Below are 17,229 nucleotides of genomic sequence, written 5' to 3'. Positions count from 1 at the left end.
AAGGAAGGAAGAAAGAAGGCAGACGGAAAAAGAAGTAGAGGGAAGGAGGTATTTGCCGCAAGACAAAAATGACTTTTTCACGATTAAGAGAAGTGATAATATGAAAACCACCTGAAATTCTATCCTGACAATGTCAGTACGCATCACGCCTCGTCCTGTCTGATCTAAGCCCAATCTGATCAACATCACTTTTTTCATCAATCAAGATAGCATGTGAATGGAGAAAGACAGGGATATTACCCAAGTCAAACTGTTGCATTACTCAAGTATAAGAGCAAAGGCACATCTAGGAATCAGCCCTAAATCAATCTCATTAACACAGTAGTGATAAAGAGTAACATTTGTTTAGCTCTGATCAGTTTATAAATTACCATTTAAAATCATTTCCTCATTTCATTCTCCTGCAATCCCTAAGGTCAGATATTAGTATTATTTTATAGGTGAAGAAATGGAAACTTAAGGAAATTAACTACTGCACCCAAGACAAAGCCAGCGTGAAGATTTCAACCTGACCCCCAATCTCATATTCCTTCTACAGTGTCTGCTGAGGTCATCAGGGCACAGATCAGTCTAGATAAGGTTGAGTTAATGAAGGTAGCCTAAAAAGAGCCAGCAAGTACCCTTCGTCTGGATCACCTCTGTTGATGACCAGTAAACTCTGGTTTGTTTGTTTTTTTTAATATATATTCAAAAATGGAAAAGGCAATGTGTGAAAGAACTTCCTAAAATGCACTCGCCTAGGCAAGCGAGAAACAGAAAGAGAAGTTAGGAAGCAGGGATGTATGCGAAGCTCTGTCCCTAAAAGTCCTATGGAAGAAATCAATTTTGAGACTTCTTGTCCACAGCCTGGGACTGTTTAAACCTAGAGATACAGCAATGATTCTAAGACACAACCAAAGTCACGTGCTGTTCCAAGGATCTACTGTCTATGTTTTCACAGTGGTAACTCAGGACAATGAAAACATATTCTGGGATGCAAGTGTAGCATAAAGCAAGTAACTTCCCAGCTGATCTGAGCTTTGAAAATGAAAGGATAAATGACACTTTTTTATGAGGAAGATAATCCAATATTGCTTCTTAAAACAAAATAATAGATAATTTGAATCTTTCTTTTTCTATATGAACTTCAACAATTCAGAAAAACAAAGAAAAAGAAAAATGACCACAATTTCACAAAATCTTTTTAAAGAAAATAGATACTACTAAATATTAAGAGAGAGTAATTCATCTTTCCAAAGCTACAAAGAATTTGTCGGCCCTCGGTATAAAAATAAGCAGAACCATTTCTCTCCAAGATTATCAATATTGTCAATTTCCTCATCTTAATGCTTAAACATTTAGTCAGATATTAAGTCACTTGGGAAATTAGTGAGCTTGATTCTCTAAACCATGACTCAGAAAGCTGCCGAGGGCAAATGAAAACCCAGGGGTGGTATGCATTCTGCTTAGCTGAGTCTCTCACCTGGGTTTGATCTTGTTGGGAAGGGGCTGCCATCGATATTTGTTTTTTATCTTTACGTAGGGAGACAGTTTTTAAGAGTCCCAACAATGAAACTGACCTCTTGTTTACTTTTCTCTATAATTCTCATTTCCTCTTAAAATCTCATTTGCTACATTCGATATATCTTGTCTTACATATAATTCCTTCATGAATTCCTTTTCTCCAATCTTCCCTTTTCCTAAAAATGAATATAATATACATTTCTGGAAAGAAGCCATCCATTTACAAACAAGTTTGTTTCTGATGTGTCATATTTTATGTGCACAATGGTAAGTTGCCCATCATGCTTAGGAGGCGGGGCAACTAAGGGAAGGGATTACAAACCAGACAACAGTGACCACCGTGCAGCAATGCACTTATCGGTTGGGGATGGCAGTGCCAGGGTGCAACCCGTCTCTCTTTAAACATTCACCTGAGAAACAACCTATGCTTACCTCTTGTCATCTTCCTGTCTCTAATCTCTGCCCACAGACATCAGTATGGAATCAACTATGAAGAAAATTAATTTGAGGTGTCTGGAAAAAACACATGCATTCTTGGCCAGGCGCAGTGGCTCATGCCTATAATCCCAGCGCTTTGGGAGGCCGAAGTGGGTGGATCACTTGAGGTCAGGAGTTCGAGACCAGTCTGGCCAACATGGCAAAACCCCATCACTGCTAAAAATACAAAAATTAGCAGAGTGCAGTGGTGCGCGCCTGTAGTCCCAGCCACTTAGGAACATGAGACTGGAGAACTGCTCGAACCAGGGAGGCAGAGGCTGCCATGAGCCGAGATGGCGCCACCGCACTGCAGGCTGGGGAACAGAGCACGACTCTGTCTAAAAGAAAAAGAAAAGAAAAGAAGAAAAAAGACGTGTATTGCAAACTGGATGAGAAAAGCAGCAGCAGAAGCCATGAAAAGCATAAATTGCGTATTTATGGAATAGGACAGAAATGAATTCCTAAGCTAATGGGATTCAACTGGTAGTGAGTATTTTGCCCTAAATATCTTTTCTTCTTCCTGAAAACTGGCTATCCCAATGAAAAATATATTTGGCACTTCTAGGTGGTAGAATTTTATTCTGTTGAAGAAGCATCCACAGTTTTTGCATTTACACAACTGCTTTGCTTTTAACATCTGGTTCAGAGGGGAATTGCAGGAACACGTATTTTTTTTTTTTTTTTTTTTTACTTTGGTAAGAGAGAGAAGAGGAGTAAAGTCAGCTACATTTGGACACAGAGCATTTCTCACCACACTGTATTTTCAGGGCCCTTGACCAGCAGCATGAGAACAATGTGAAGCAGGGAAAGGGTCCAGGAAGGACGACACAGACAAGCCTCAGCTATTCCAAATTTGCCCTTGGATGACTTGCATGGGGTAGGGAGAAGAACAGACTCTTCTTTTCCCGCCTGCACCACAAGCTGCCTTCTGCCGAGTCTCAAGCCCTGCCCCAATCATCCGAAACCGAAGGTATGTTATCGGCAAAGCCAGTTTTAAAGATCCATCCTTGAACTTAAGGAATAAGTATATATATCTGTGGGAAAGAAGCGCCTGTGTTACTACCAATGGCCCGCAAACCCACTCTGGAACCCACGCAGCCTCTTGTTAACTTATTAAGAGCATCTTACTAAGTGTGCAGTCTTTTCAGTGGTAATCCTCAGAAAATCATGTACTGGAGTTCTATGCTCCCTGACTGCCACTCATGGAAGGGGAATAATGCCAAGAAAGGTCAGCCATGTTCCCTGGGCCCTTTTGTCTGAAGTCTGCAGCCCCCTGGAGATCTGTCAATCCCAAGTGATGTCTCTATTTAGGCGCTGTCAGTGGAGACAGCAGAGGCATCACAGATTGCTAATGACGGCTGCTAACTGGAGCACAGAGGAGACACTGGATGCGAGCTAAACATACTCCCTTCAGGGAAAAGAAGTCACACGCTGATGTCTGCAAGTCACCGTTAACAGAAAGGACCATAGGTTATTTGTGATCATCTTCACTTATATCACTTTCAACCCATCTGCACATTTTAGTTGGGATGGGAGTGGGAAAGCAGGGACAGATGACTGGTTTGCCCTCTCCACCCTCATTTCCTTACTTCAGGAACAAGCAATGCTACTAAATGAAATTCACAAGTGCCTCATAAAGCTACATGAACATCGGAGCCTAACAGAAAAGAATGATTCGGGTTCACTGAGGAAAAACGAGAAAAGAAAAAAGCATCTTGTTTGATGTTGTTCTTTCTTTTTTAACAAAGAGCCATGAAAACCAGCTATAATGTCCATGGCAAATCTTAAAGGAAGAAACTATTATAAATGAGATGGAAACTGTGCGAGCCAAAGGGAGCAGTGTCTCTTCGGAGTTAGAACCGGAACTTGCTGTGATAGGGCAGGCTTGCTTTGTTTTTCAACTTAACGTCACCAGTGGATAACACAATACCTGTTTCCGTAGCGCTGCAATCCTCCCAGCAAGTGATTTGTCTCTTGGTTCTCTTGCCTCACTCCGAACCAGTCGGGGATGAAGCAATTTCAGAAGAGGGTTAATATAATTAGAGTAAAGCTGGCCATTATACTGTGTGAAAAGATGACACCCGACTCATATTGGCCTAGCAACAAGTTACCATTGCCTCAGCAGAGCTCGTCTGTCAGCTGTCGGAGGTAGGTTCCCTTTTAAGTAATAACATGCAGGAAGCATCTCACCCCGCTGTCAGTCAGCCTGTAATCGCCCTGACGCTGCACGCTTCAGTGCGTTGGGTTAGGAGCCCTCACCCATCCCCTTTATTAGAAGGCTGAGCGGCGCTCTGGTGGTGTTCTAACAAGGATCAGGCAGCAGGATTAAGCACTGTGACAAAGAGGATCTAATAAGCTAGAAAGTGGTGCATCTGCAGACACGCTGGCTGGCTCCCAGACACAGATTCACTCTGCTCACTCCTCAGTCAGAAGGCGCAGGCCACTGGGGAAGCCAGGCAGCGTCGTGATTAGCAGTGACCCTCTGACCGATGCTGCTATGAAGATCGTATATCACTCAGAGGCTTATTCTGCAATTGCAAATTGGATTTTCCATTTTATTACCTGCAAAAGGACCACATATGCTTCTTTCCAAAGCCTCTAATACAGCAAGCTTTGCCATGCAACTGCAATTGTGTAAACACTAAATCACGCAAAACATTCATTCTCCTTGCTGGTTATAAATGTGATTGAATGCAAGAGGCAAATGCAGCCCCATTAATAAGCATGCTCATTTTCACTTATGGAAATTGGTTGTTTCCATAATCACACTGTAAGAATTCTTCCTGAGCATTCAAAATCCTGAAACATGTGGCTCACAGCATCATTTATCATAAGGTAAGCAATTGAGGCGATCTGGGAAAAATTTTTCACGTCATCAAAGTAGCATTCCCTCCCTTCCTAATTTCAAAATAATACTGCAGAGAGCTTTTTAATTAATGCACTCCAAAAGCCAGGCTCTCTCCTTCACTCATAATATCTAAGATTGCGGTCTAACAAGGTAAAAATAAAAAGAAAAAAAGAAAAAAAAAATGTGGCTAGTTGGGTATAGTCCAACATTACTATACTAGATTTGCCCAAACCCAATTGATTTCTCAGATGGGATCAAGATGGGACATAATAACAGCTGGAAGATCACCTCTGCTCTGCAGTGAATCCTCACATGGAATCTAACCACAAATGACTCCAAGACAAAATAAAAGCTACATTTACGGACGCTCCTATACAGACAAAGATTCTACACATAAGTCTCCATAATTCTCATCATGATGTACTAGGCTACTAATTATAGAAGTATATGATTACAGACAAACGGCTGACTCTGAAAAGTTCCTACTTTTTCACTTCTTTAGTAACACACTTTACTGAGTGGAAAATGATCGTAAGGCCTATAAAATGCTTATGTTGCAATAGACAGCATCTGCAATAACTAAACATTGGAAACAAACCAGAAATTTCATTACCAGGTGATAAGCAGAATAATATGCTATAGCCATACTACAAAATGCTATTCACTTATTAAAATCGGTTTACTTGCACGCACTGACCTGGAGTGAGGTCTAAAACTATAACTAAAAAAAAAAATAAGGATCTACTAATCTTACTATCAATTGATTTTTGAAAAATACGTAAGAAATCCATATATATAATGACTAAATGTTTATGTGTAGAAGAAAAGGATAAATTAAGTTATTAAGGTTGGTAGTCTCAAACAAGGGAAATATTAATGTTGGTTTTCTCAAATTACGGTAGGGCAGGAGGTTGAGCTGGCAGAGCAAAGGATAAAACATTAATTATCGATTTGGAGAATTCCATGTTGTTACATGTATGGATTATTCTCATAATTAAAAAAGATTAAAGGACATTGAAAGGAATTGTCAAAAACAAATTCAAAGTACATGGTGCATGCTAATTGGTACAAAAGAGTATCTCTTAATTTAAGTATATCCTATGACAGTGAACATCACGCTTACGGTCTGTTCTCTTCTGTCTGCCTAATAGATAATGGTCTATAAAGCCCTAAGTGGAATGAGAATCCAGGTCTGAGGTTGCTTTTCTTTCTGTGCATCATCAATGCAGTGTAAGACGGGATGCCTCATGGCAGCCCTCAAATGTACTCCATGGGGAATACAAGGCCACACTGTCATTCTGGTAACTGTCTGCAGCTTGGCCTTTCCAGCAACACATTTTTAAAAGAGGCATTCTGTACATTTAATACACGCATTTGCAGCTTTAAGACACATACTAAAATAAACAGTTACTCTTTCGATCTAGTCGACGAAGATAGTACAACTTAAATAAAAAAGATTTAAAAAGAGAAAACCACCACCCTACCAAACGGTTCCAACATGAGCAGCACCTGATTTCGGTGTGTGCTGGTGTGAAGAGGCCCCAGAAGTCCTAATGCCAACAGAGAAAAACAGCCTTTTACATTGTTTCCATCGGATGCTTTTCTTGGCCATTTGATATCTGTGGTCCAGGTTAAGATAAGATAGAAGGAGCTCTCCGTTGCTTATGAATATAATTAACCAGCAACAGAACAGTGGCATCCTCAACAGACACATCCAAGGTTGCCTTATGTTGCAAGGTGAAATGGCTTGTTAAGTAAATAATTTATGTTTGAAACCTGACATTCATTTAGGATTTCTCAATCATTCTTCTCAATGTGGGAGGCAATCTTATTTTTGCTTGCCAGATTTCCTTTTTTACTGTTCAGGTAATGTTAGGACATACGGACAAAGGTCTGGTGGATCTGGCTCTAAATCCCAAGGACCATTCACTGACTTGGGCAAATTCTTACATTCTGCTGCTGAGCTTCAGTTACCTCATCTGCCAAGTGAGAATAACACTCCCAGCTGGGCGCTGTGGTTCACGCCTGTAATCCCAGCACTTTGGAAGGCCGAGGCAGGTGGATCACAAGGTCAGGAGTTCGAGACCAGCCTGGCCAAAATGTTGAAACCCTGTCTCTACTAAAAATACAAAAATTAGCTGGGCATGGTGGCACGTGCCTGTAATCCCAGCTACTCAGGAGGCTGAGGCAGGAGAATCGTTTGAACCTGGGAGGAGGAAGTTGCAGTGAGCCGAGATCGCGCCATTGCACTCCAGCCTGGGTGAGAGAGTGAGACTCCGTCTCAAAAAAAAAAAAAAAAGATAAGATAAAATAAATAAAAAAAGAGAATAACACTCCCAATTGATAGGACTGGGGACAGGGACCAAAACATGTATACAAAATGGCTCCATAAACTGGAAAGCACTTTGCAAATAGAAAATATGATTTTTGTTATAATTTTAAGTGAAACCCGCAAAAGGAAGAAAACGTGCACTTGAAGACAGTTTGCCTAAAATAAGAGTACCCTCAAAGGAATTCAACTCCTGAAACTGAATGCAAAATTTGCATGGAGGTACTCTTCTGAGATTCACGTAAGATTCACAAAGGTCTGTGATCAAGAGTAGGGTTAAGATAAAATTTAGGAGCACTGATTTCATTTCTTAGAGGACTGAAGTATTTTTTTCTTTTCTTCTTTTTTTTCTGAGACAGAATCTCCCTCTGTCACCCAGGCTGGAATGCAGTGCTGCGATCTCAGCTCACTGCAACCTCCACCTCCTGGGTTGAGGCAATTTTCCTGCCTCAGCCTCCTGAGTATCTGGGGATACAGGCACGTGCCACCACGCTCCGCTAATTATTCTTCTTTTTTTTTTTGTATCTCTACTAAAATAGAGATGGATTTTCCCCACATTGGCCAGGCTGGTCTCAAACTCCTGATTTCAAGTGATACACCCGCCTCGGCTTCCCAAAGTGCTGGGGTGACAGGCATAAGCCACCACGCCCAGCCGAGGACTGAGATTTCTAAGCAGCAGCAGTATTCTGCACCCAGCAGGAGTCTCCGAGACTCTCTAGCAGGATTCCTGCTGGGCTTCCTGGGTATGCTGCGCCATTCCTTGTCATCCTCCCATGATCTTCACTTCCTTCTAGTTCCCCGGCTCATGGAGGCTAAGTCGAAGACGTCCTTCCAACCTCCCGGGATATCAGAAATGTCAGCACCAAGGGAGCCTCAGGTACCCTGGAAACCCCAGTGGGAAGCTGACTGCTACATAATAAACTGAAATAAATGCATGTTCAACAAATATGTTTTGGTATCAGTACTTTATATAGGATCAATAAAGCTATCACGAAATAGCCTTTACCATGGCTGTGTATCATAAGCGAATAGGAATGCCACCTAAATAATAAATTTATCCGGCTAATTTAGCATTTGCTTAACATTCTACAGACTCCTTCAACGACTGTCTCACTAGCAAGATTTAATATTAACAATACATAGAGTTGTTTAATTGATTTGTGATACTACAGACAGAAACAACTTATTTTTCTCTTCCTAGGTCCTCTGGTACTTAGTTAATCCCTAAAACCTGAGATACGTGGGTAGGTCAAGCCATCCATATTGTCTGGTTCCTTTTATCCTATAGAACACCTGGGAAAGAGGTGTAACACTCTTTACACAAAAATAGTAGTTTATGTCAAGTGAGGGGCACAAAATACTGGAAGAGTAAACTTTAGAAATTACTAACCGTATCATCTACAATTGAGAGAGAAAGCCCATGCCAGTATCTACCATTTGGGCTTCTGAATATACAGATGTACATCAATACAATGACTAGAAAACATCAAATTATTAAGACCGAGCTGTATATTCTACTCATTTACAATTCTAAAATGCCCTTCTACAAACTAACCTAAAGCCAAAAGTACTATAATTCCCACGTGAGGTGGTTTGAATTCACGTCCCTGCCAAAATCTCATGTTGAATTGTAATACCCAATGATGGAGGTGGAGCCTGATGGGAGGTTACTGGATCATCAGGGTGGTCCTTCATGAATGATTTAGCAACATCCCCTCAGTACTCTTCCTGTGACAGTGAGTGAGTTATCATGAGAGCTGGTTGTTTAAAAGTGCCTAACATTTCTCCTTCTCTCTTTGGCTCCTGCTCCCACCAGGTGAACCACCTCACTCTGTCTTTGCCTTCTGCCATGACAGTAAGCTTCCTGAGGCCTCCCTAGAAGCTGAGCAGATGCCAGGATCATGCCTCCTGTACAGCCTGGGGAACTGTGAGCCAATTAAACCTCCTTTCTTTATAAACGACCCAATTTCAAACATTTATTCACAGCAGTGTGAGAATACAAAAAACTACTACGGAGGAGTGACATATTGCTATAAAGATAGCTGAAAATGTAGAAGTGACATTGGAACTAGGTAACGGGCAAAGGTTGGAAGAGTTTGATGGACTCAAAAGAAGACAGGAAGATGTGGGAAAGTTTCGAACTTCCTAGAGACTGTTTGAATGGTCATGACCAAAATGTTAGTAGTGATACGGGCAGTGAAGTTCAGCCCGAAGAAGACTCAAATAAAAATGAGAAACGTATTGGGAACTGGAATAAAGGCAACTCTGGTTATGCCTTAGCAAATAACTTGGCTGCATTCTGCACCTAAGCTGAGGATGTGTGGAACTTTGAACTTGACAGTGACGATTTAGGATATGTGGTGGAAAAAAATTTCTAAACAGCAAAGCACTCAAGATGTGGTCTGGCTGTTTCTGATAGGCTATGCTCCTATGCATGAGCAAAGAAATAACCTGAAGTTGAAACTTATATTTAAAGGGGAAGCACAGCATAAAAGCTTAGAATATTTGTAGCCTGACCATGTGGTAGAAAAGAAAAGTTTATTTTCAGGAGAGGAATTCCAGTAGGCTGCCAAGTGCTAATAGCCAAGACAACAGGGAAAAGGCGTCAAAGGCATCTTGGGGACATCTGCGGCAACCCCTCCCATCACAGGCCAGGAGACCGAGGAGGATTGAATGGTTTCCTGTGGTAGACCCAAGCCCTGCTGCTTAGAATACTACTCCCTGGATCCCAGTCACTCTACCTCTGGCCATGGCTCAAAGGGACCCAGGTACAGCTCAGGTCACTGCTTCAGAGGGTGCAAGCCCTAAGACTTGATGGCTTCCATGGGGTGTTAAGCCTGCAGGTACACAGAGTGGAAGAGCTGAAGACTGGAAGCCTCTGCCTAGATTTCAGAGAATGCATGGAAAAGCCTGGATGTCCAGGCAGGAGCCTGCTGCAGGGGCAGAGCCCTCATGGAGAACCTCTACTAAGGCAGTGCGAAGGAGAAACACGAGGCTGCAGCCCATGCACATAGTCACTACTGGAACACTCCCTAGTGGAGCTATCAGAAAAGGGCCACTGACCCCTAAACCCCAGAATGGTGGATCCACTGACAGGCTGAACCCTGTACCAGAAAAAGCTGCAGGCACTCAATGCCTGCCCATCAGAGCAGCTATAGGAGCTAAATACTGCAAAGCCACAAGATAGAGCCACCCAGGGCTTTGGAGGCCCATGTCTTGAATGAGAGTACCCTAGATGTGGAACATGGGAGTCAAGTGAGACAATTTTGGCGTCTTAAGATTTAATGCCTGCCCTGCTGGGTTTTGAACTTGCGTGGTAGCTGTAGCCCCTTTCCTTTGGCCAATTTCTCCCTATTGGAACAGGATTATTTAACCCATGCCTGTACCTGCATTGTATCGTCAAAGTAACAAACTTATTTTTTATCTTACAGGCTCACTGGTGGGAGGGACTAGCCTTGTCTCAGATGAGACTCTGGACTTTTGAGTTAATGCTGGAATGAATTAAGACTTTCAGAGACTGCTGGGAAGGCATTATTGTATTTTGCAATGTAAGACGTACATGAGTTTTGGAGGGACTGGATGCAGAATTATGTAGTTTGAATCTGTGTCCCCACCCAAGTCTCATGGAGGTGAGTGGCGGAAGGTGGCTGAATCATAAAGGCAGTCCTTCATGAATGGTTTAGCAACATCCCTCTGGTGCTGTTCTAGTGACAGTGAGTTATCACGAGATCTGGTTGTTTAAAAGTGTGGGGGATCTCCCCCTTCATTTCTTGCTCCTGCTCCTACCATGTGAGTCATCTCACTCCACCGCTGCCTTCTGCCATGATTGTAAGTTTTCTGAGGCCCCCCCAGAAACCGAGCAGATCCCAGCATCATGCTTCCTGTACATCCTGCAGAACTCTGAGCCAATGAAACCTCTTTTCTCCCAGTCTTAGATATGTCTTTGTAACACTTCAAGAACAACTAGTACACCAGGGTTGGCTGGGTTAGAGCAATGAACAAACATTTTCCCTACACTGCTGGTTAGAGTCCAAACTGGCATCTCTTTTCTGAAAAGCAACTTGACAATTTATATTAAGAGCTATAAAAATGTCCATACTGTTTGATCTGGTAATTCCACCCCAGTAATAAATGTATGCTGAGAAAATAATCACTCATATTAACAATGATTTATGAACACAGATTTTCAACTGAGTGTTGCTTATGTCCTTCTGAAAGACTGGAAACAACTCAGATGTCTAGGGGGGTGGTTCATGAATTATGAGACACTCAGAGAATGGTATAATATGTAGCTATATGATTAAAAATGTTTTCAAATAAAATTTAATGACATAGGGTAATAGTTATGACACAGTATTGAAGGTCAAAATGGAGGCCACAGAACTTATATAGCATGATCCTAACTTTTTAAAACAGCATAAATATATATACAAATGTACAGGAAAAAGAAATACACATATAAGTATAAATGCATATGAATAGAGAAAAGAGTGGGGAAAAAAAATCTCAGAACTTTAAGTGGTTATTTTTGGATGACAGAGCATAAATGCTACCCTTTTCTGTATCCCAGATTTACTAAAGCAGGGGTTTTCAAACTTGAGTGTGCATCATAATATTTTTTACAAGATAACTAAAACCTCTCAAGTTTTTGGTTTCATAAGTCTTGGGTGAAGCCCTAGTGTTTGCATTTCTAACAAGTTCTTAGATGACAGTATTTCTGGCCCAAGGACCACACTCTAAAAAAAATCCTGGCCGGGCGCGGTGGCTCACACCAGTAATCCCAGCACTTTGGGAGGCTGAGGTGGGCAATTCACAAGGTCAAGAAATTGAGACCATCTTTGCCAACATGGTGAAACTCTGTCTTTACTAAAAATACAAAAATTAGCTGGGCATGGTGGTGTGTGTCTGCAGCCCCAGCTACTCAGGAGGCTGAGGCAGGAGAATTGCTTGAACCTGGGTGGTAGAGGTTGCAGTGAACCAAGATCGTGCCACTGCACTCCAGCCTGAAAACAGAGCAAGTCTCAGTCTTAAAAAAAAAAAAAAAAAAAAAGAAAGAAACCCTTTTCTTTCAAAAGAATAAAAAAAAATTAACATTGGAACTTTTAAAATTTTAAATAAAAGAAACAAATTAAATCTATTTAGAATACTGAAAAAGAAATCTGAAATTTCAGATACGATCACAAGTTCCACAAACAATAATCTACCAACTAAAGAATCATCATTATCATAATTATATTGGTTTTTGTCTGTTGTACATGTACCTATCATTTCAGGAGCTTTGCATACGTTATTCCAAGGTGTCACAATAATCTTTCATGGAAGGCATTATTATGCTCTCATCTTAAATAATAAGCAGCAACTACCATTTTAGGGGTTTAGGAATCATATTCAAGGTTGTGTGACTAGTAGGCAGACAGGTAGGTATTTAAAAACCTATTTATCGGGCTGTTTCAGAGGCCTTGGTCTTTCCAGTACATGACACTTAACAGATTTTCTCCCTACTGTAAAAAGGTATTGAATATTGTTGGTATAATCAATAATGTGACATGATTTAAGAGCATTGGAGAGTTACACACAAAAACAAGTCACTCACCTCCCACATGGGGCCCAGAATTCTGTCATCAGAATCATTCCCTTTGGGCTGAAAGCCCTATTACCTGCAGAAATCTTATTTTTAAATTAAAACATCCTAGTGGGGTAATGCATTAGGTGAATACATTTTTTTTTCTTTCTGTTTAGTTTTTTGGCTCTACTTTAAAGTGGTTATTTAAAAACATATCTATATACATAATATATAAATATATATTATATATATATATATATATATCTCCTCTGCTTTTATTCATTAGTTGATTGGTTAGTGTTTCCTCCCACTTTTTATTGCATTAAAATACATAAGGGATAAAATTTATCATCTTCATGATTTTTAAGGGGATGATTTGGTAATATTAATACATTTGTAATTTTGTGCAACCATCACTGTGCCATCTGCCTCCATAACTTTTTTCATATTGTAAAACTTGAACCCTAGAACCACACAACAGTAACTCCCCGCTTCTCATTTCCCTGATCTCATGGCAACCACCATTCTGCTGTATCTGTGATTTTTGACTCTTCTATGTATCTCACATGTGTGGAATCACACAGCATGTCTTTTGGAGACTGGCTTATTTCACTTCGTAAAATATCCTCCAAGTTCATCCATGTTGTTGCCTATGTCAAAATTATTTTTCTTGTAAGGCTAAAAAAAATATTCCACTCTATGTATGTACAGTCATCCCTCAGTATCCAGAGGGGACACATTCCAGGACCCCTGTGGATGTCAAAATCCATGGATACTCAAATCTCTTACATAAAATAGTATAAATTTTCATATAACCTACACACATACTGTGTATGCTTTAAATAATCTTGATTACTTTTAATGCATAAAACTATATAAATGTGCTATAAATGATTTTGTACTACATTCTTAAATTTGTATCCTTAAAGTTATTGCTCTATGTTCCCCCCCACACATTTTATTTATTTATTTATTTATTTATTTATTTATTTGAGATGCAGTCTTGCTCTGTCACACAGGCTAGAGTGCAGTGGCACGGTTTCTGATCACTGCAACATCTGCTTCCCAGTTCAAACGATTCTCTTGCCTCAGCCTCCCAAATAGCTGGAAATATAGGCACACGCCACCACACCCAGCTAATTTTTGTATTTTTTAATAGAAATGGGGTTTTCCATGTTGGCCAAGCTGGTCTCTAACTCCTGACCTCAAGTGATCTGTCCACTTCCCAAATAGCTGGGATTACATGAGTGAGCCACTGTTCCCATCCCCCACACATTTTTTGATTGATTGATTGACTGATTCTTTTCTGAGAGATGGTGTCTCTCTGTGTTGCCCAGGCTGGCAGTGGACTTCCTGGCTCAATTAATGATCCTGCTTCAGCTGAGTAGCTGGAATTACAGGCACACACCACCACGCCCAGCCCAAATGTTTTTAATCTGTGGTTGACCGAATCTAAGAATGCAGAATCTGTGGATACGAAGGGCCAAATTTAACACCATATTTTGCTTATCCAGTCATCTGCTGATGTACATGTGTTAGCACTCTCTGAAGTATTCCTTGTAAGGCCAGCTTACTGGTGACAAATTCTCTCAGCCTTTGCTTGTCTGAAAAGGTCTCTATTTCTCCTCCATTTCTGAAGGATAACTTTGCTCAATGTAACATTCTTGGCTGAGAGTTCCTCCTTCACACAAGCCTTGCTTCTTCAAGCACTTTGAATATATCATCCCATTCTCTTCTAACCTGCAAGGTTTCTGCTGAGCAATCTGGTAGTCTAATGAACATTCATTCCCTCGTGTGTAATGTGATACTCTTTTCTTGCGGCTTTTAAAAATTCTGTCTTTAAGTTTTGAGAGTATGATTATAACATGCCTCAAAGAGGACTGAATCTAACTGGGGACCTTCAAACTTGCTGAATTTTTATGCCCACATTTCTCCCAAGACTTGGGAAGTTTTCATGAAGTTTTAATGAAATCTATCATTTCATTAAATAGGTTTTCTGTGCTTTTCCATCTCTTCTCCCTATGAAGTTCCTATAATGTAAACATTTGTTCACTTAATAGTATCCCATGAGTCCCATTGGCTTTCCTCACTTAAAAAAATTCTTATTTATTTTTTCCCCTATGACTGGGACTTTTCAAAAGGTCTGTCTTCAAGTTCAGAAATTATTCTGCTTGATCCAGTCCATTGTTGAAGCTCTCAGTTGTACTTTTAATTTCATTCATTTAATTCCTCAGCTCCAAGATTTCTGTTGGGTTCTTTATGACATTTGTCTTTGTTGAATTTCTCATTCAGATAATCAATTATTTTCCTGATCTCACTGAATTATTTGCTGTATTCTCTTGTATCTCCATGAGTTTCCTTAAGATTATCTGAATTTATTTTCAGGCATTCCATAAATGTCCTTTTCTTTGGTGTCTGTTACTAAAGACTTACTGTGTTCCTTTGGAGGTGTCATGGTTCCTAGCCTTTTTCACATTTCTTGTGTCCCTATGCTGATATCTGAACATCTAGTGGAACAGTGACTTCTTCCAAGTTTATGAAGTACCTTTCATTAGTGGAGAATTTTTTCCTGTAAATAGGTCCCAAGGTGTCATTTGAGTATGATGAGTTGGCTTTAGTTCTGGGTAGGCTCAGTAGCATGGTCTACATGTAGTCTTTTCAGCTGCAATCTTCATCAGCGATTTCTGCAACTACCTTAGTGGCCTAGGCTGTAGGAACTTGTGATAGTCGTAGTGTGTGGTTTTGCTGGCAGTAGGGGTGCTGGGCTGGCTGTTAGGCTGAATGTAGGTGGGTGTGGAGGGCTAAAAGGCTCTCCAACAGGCTTTTCAGAGAGGTGGGGCTGCCTGTTGGGCTGAGCTCAGGTGCATGTGGGTATGGCTAGCTGAGAAGCTATGTGGCTGTCTTTCTAAAAGGATGGATGAGGAGTCTACCGGTCTGATGTTGTGCCGTGTGCACACACGTGCAGCTCTGTCAGGTGGCCCCGCAGGAGTCTGTCTAGAGGAGCAGGTCTACCACTGGACCAGCTGTTTAGCTGGATGCCAGTGTGCAACAGGGTTAAAAGGCCCTGCAGTTATTTGAGAGACAGGGCTGCTGCTGCACCAGCTTTCAGGCTAGACATAGAGTAGTATTCAGCTGCTCTTTGGGTGTCTGTATGAGGGAATGAGGTTGCCACGGGACCAGCAGTTGGAACACATATGGGTGCACCATGCTTGGTAGGACAGGTGGCCATGTTGCAAGTCTGTGCAGGAGAGGTAGCTGGCCGGCTGTTTAGTGCCTTCTGTACCATGCAGATCTGCCTGTTCCTGGGGGAGGGGTGGGGAGGGGCCATGTATCACTTGGGTTTAGACACTGGGGTCTCGGTCATTCCATCTGACCTAGGGTCTGGCTAGCTACAGTCACGGTGCAGAAGGTACCTGTGTTAACGTGGTATAATGATAATTGGGCTTCTGGGATGAAAAGAGTCAATTGCTACTGGTCTGCAGGGCAGGATGCACTGTAGCAATGGGTGAGGTTCAAGATGGCACCCACATGAAGCTGCTTAGGCTCCAAGTCCTCAATGTGGGCTCTGAGGCATTGCATCTGTGTGAGCTCAGGGCTACTCTCTAAACTGGACTGGGGGCCTGTGAAGTCTGGGGGACTCCTGTAGCAAAGACTGCTAGCATTTCTGGTGGCAATGGGGACTGCTGGGGATCACCAGCATACCTCTCCCCATAAGCAGCACCCCATGACTGCCAAGTCTCCACTGGGGGAGACTGTGGCAGAGGCAGGATGCCTTGCTCACCTGTCCATGGTGCTGTCCTGGGTTTCCACGCACCACAGGGAGTTCGCTGCCCACCTAGTGCTGTCCAGAATACTTCCTCAGTCACTCTAGTTGAAACATAGTTGTTCATTTGCTGTTTAGGTTCCCTTTTGGGGAGGGATGAGCACTAGGCCACTCTTGTGGTCATATTGCTCTGGGCTGCCTTTTCATTATGTTGATAAAGTCTTTTGATGCACCAAATTTTAAAATTTTCATGAAGTCCAATTTGCCTTTTTTTGGTGTTGTTTACTGTGCCTTTGGTGTCATAGCCAAGAAGTCATCTCAAAATCCAACATCTTAAAGATTTTGACCTAAGATTTCCTCTAAGGGTTTTATAGTTGTAGTTCTTACATTTAGGTTTTTGATTCATTTTGAGTTAATTTTTCTGCATGCTATTAGGCAAGGGTCCAACTTCATTCTTTTGCATATGGCTACGTAGTTTTCACTTCATCATTTCTTAACAAGACAGTCTTTTCCCCACTGAGTGGTTTTGGCACTCTTGTCAAAAAATCATTTGACCATAAATGCAAGAATTTATTTCTGGGCTCTCTATTCTATTCCATTGGTCAACATGTCTGCTTTTAGGCCAGTACCACACTGTTTTGATTATTGAAACTGCACCAAGTTTTTATATTGGGAATTGTGAAATCCTTCCGTTTTGTTCTTTCTCAAGATTCTTTTTACTACTTGAGGTCCACCATAACTCCATA

General features: G+C 41.4%; 1 protein-coding gene across 4 annotated transcripts in view; it reads right to left on the bottom strand.

The window, feature by feature from the left end:
- RSU1 (Ras suppressor protein 1) overlaps positions 1-17,229 on the bottom strand; it is a 225,916-nt gene that overhangs the window by 110,662 nt on the left and 98,025 nt on the right. The window lies entirely within an intron of this gene.

Source organism: Saimiri boliviensis, chromosome 8 (genome assembly GCF_048565385.1).
Source record: "Saimiri boliviensis isolate mSaiBol1 chromosome 8, mSaiBol1.pri, whole genome shotgun sequence".
In the NCBI taxonomy this organism is placed as follows: domain Eukaryota; kingdom Metazoa; phylum Chordata; class Mammalia; order Primates; family Cebidae; genus Saimiri; species Saimiri boliviensis.
This window is presented reverse-complemented; position numbering and strand designations above follow the sequence as displayed.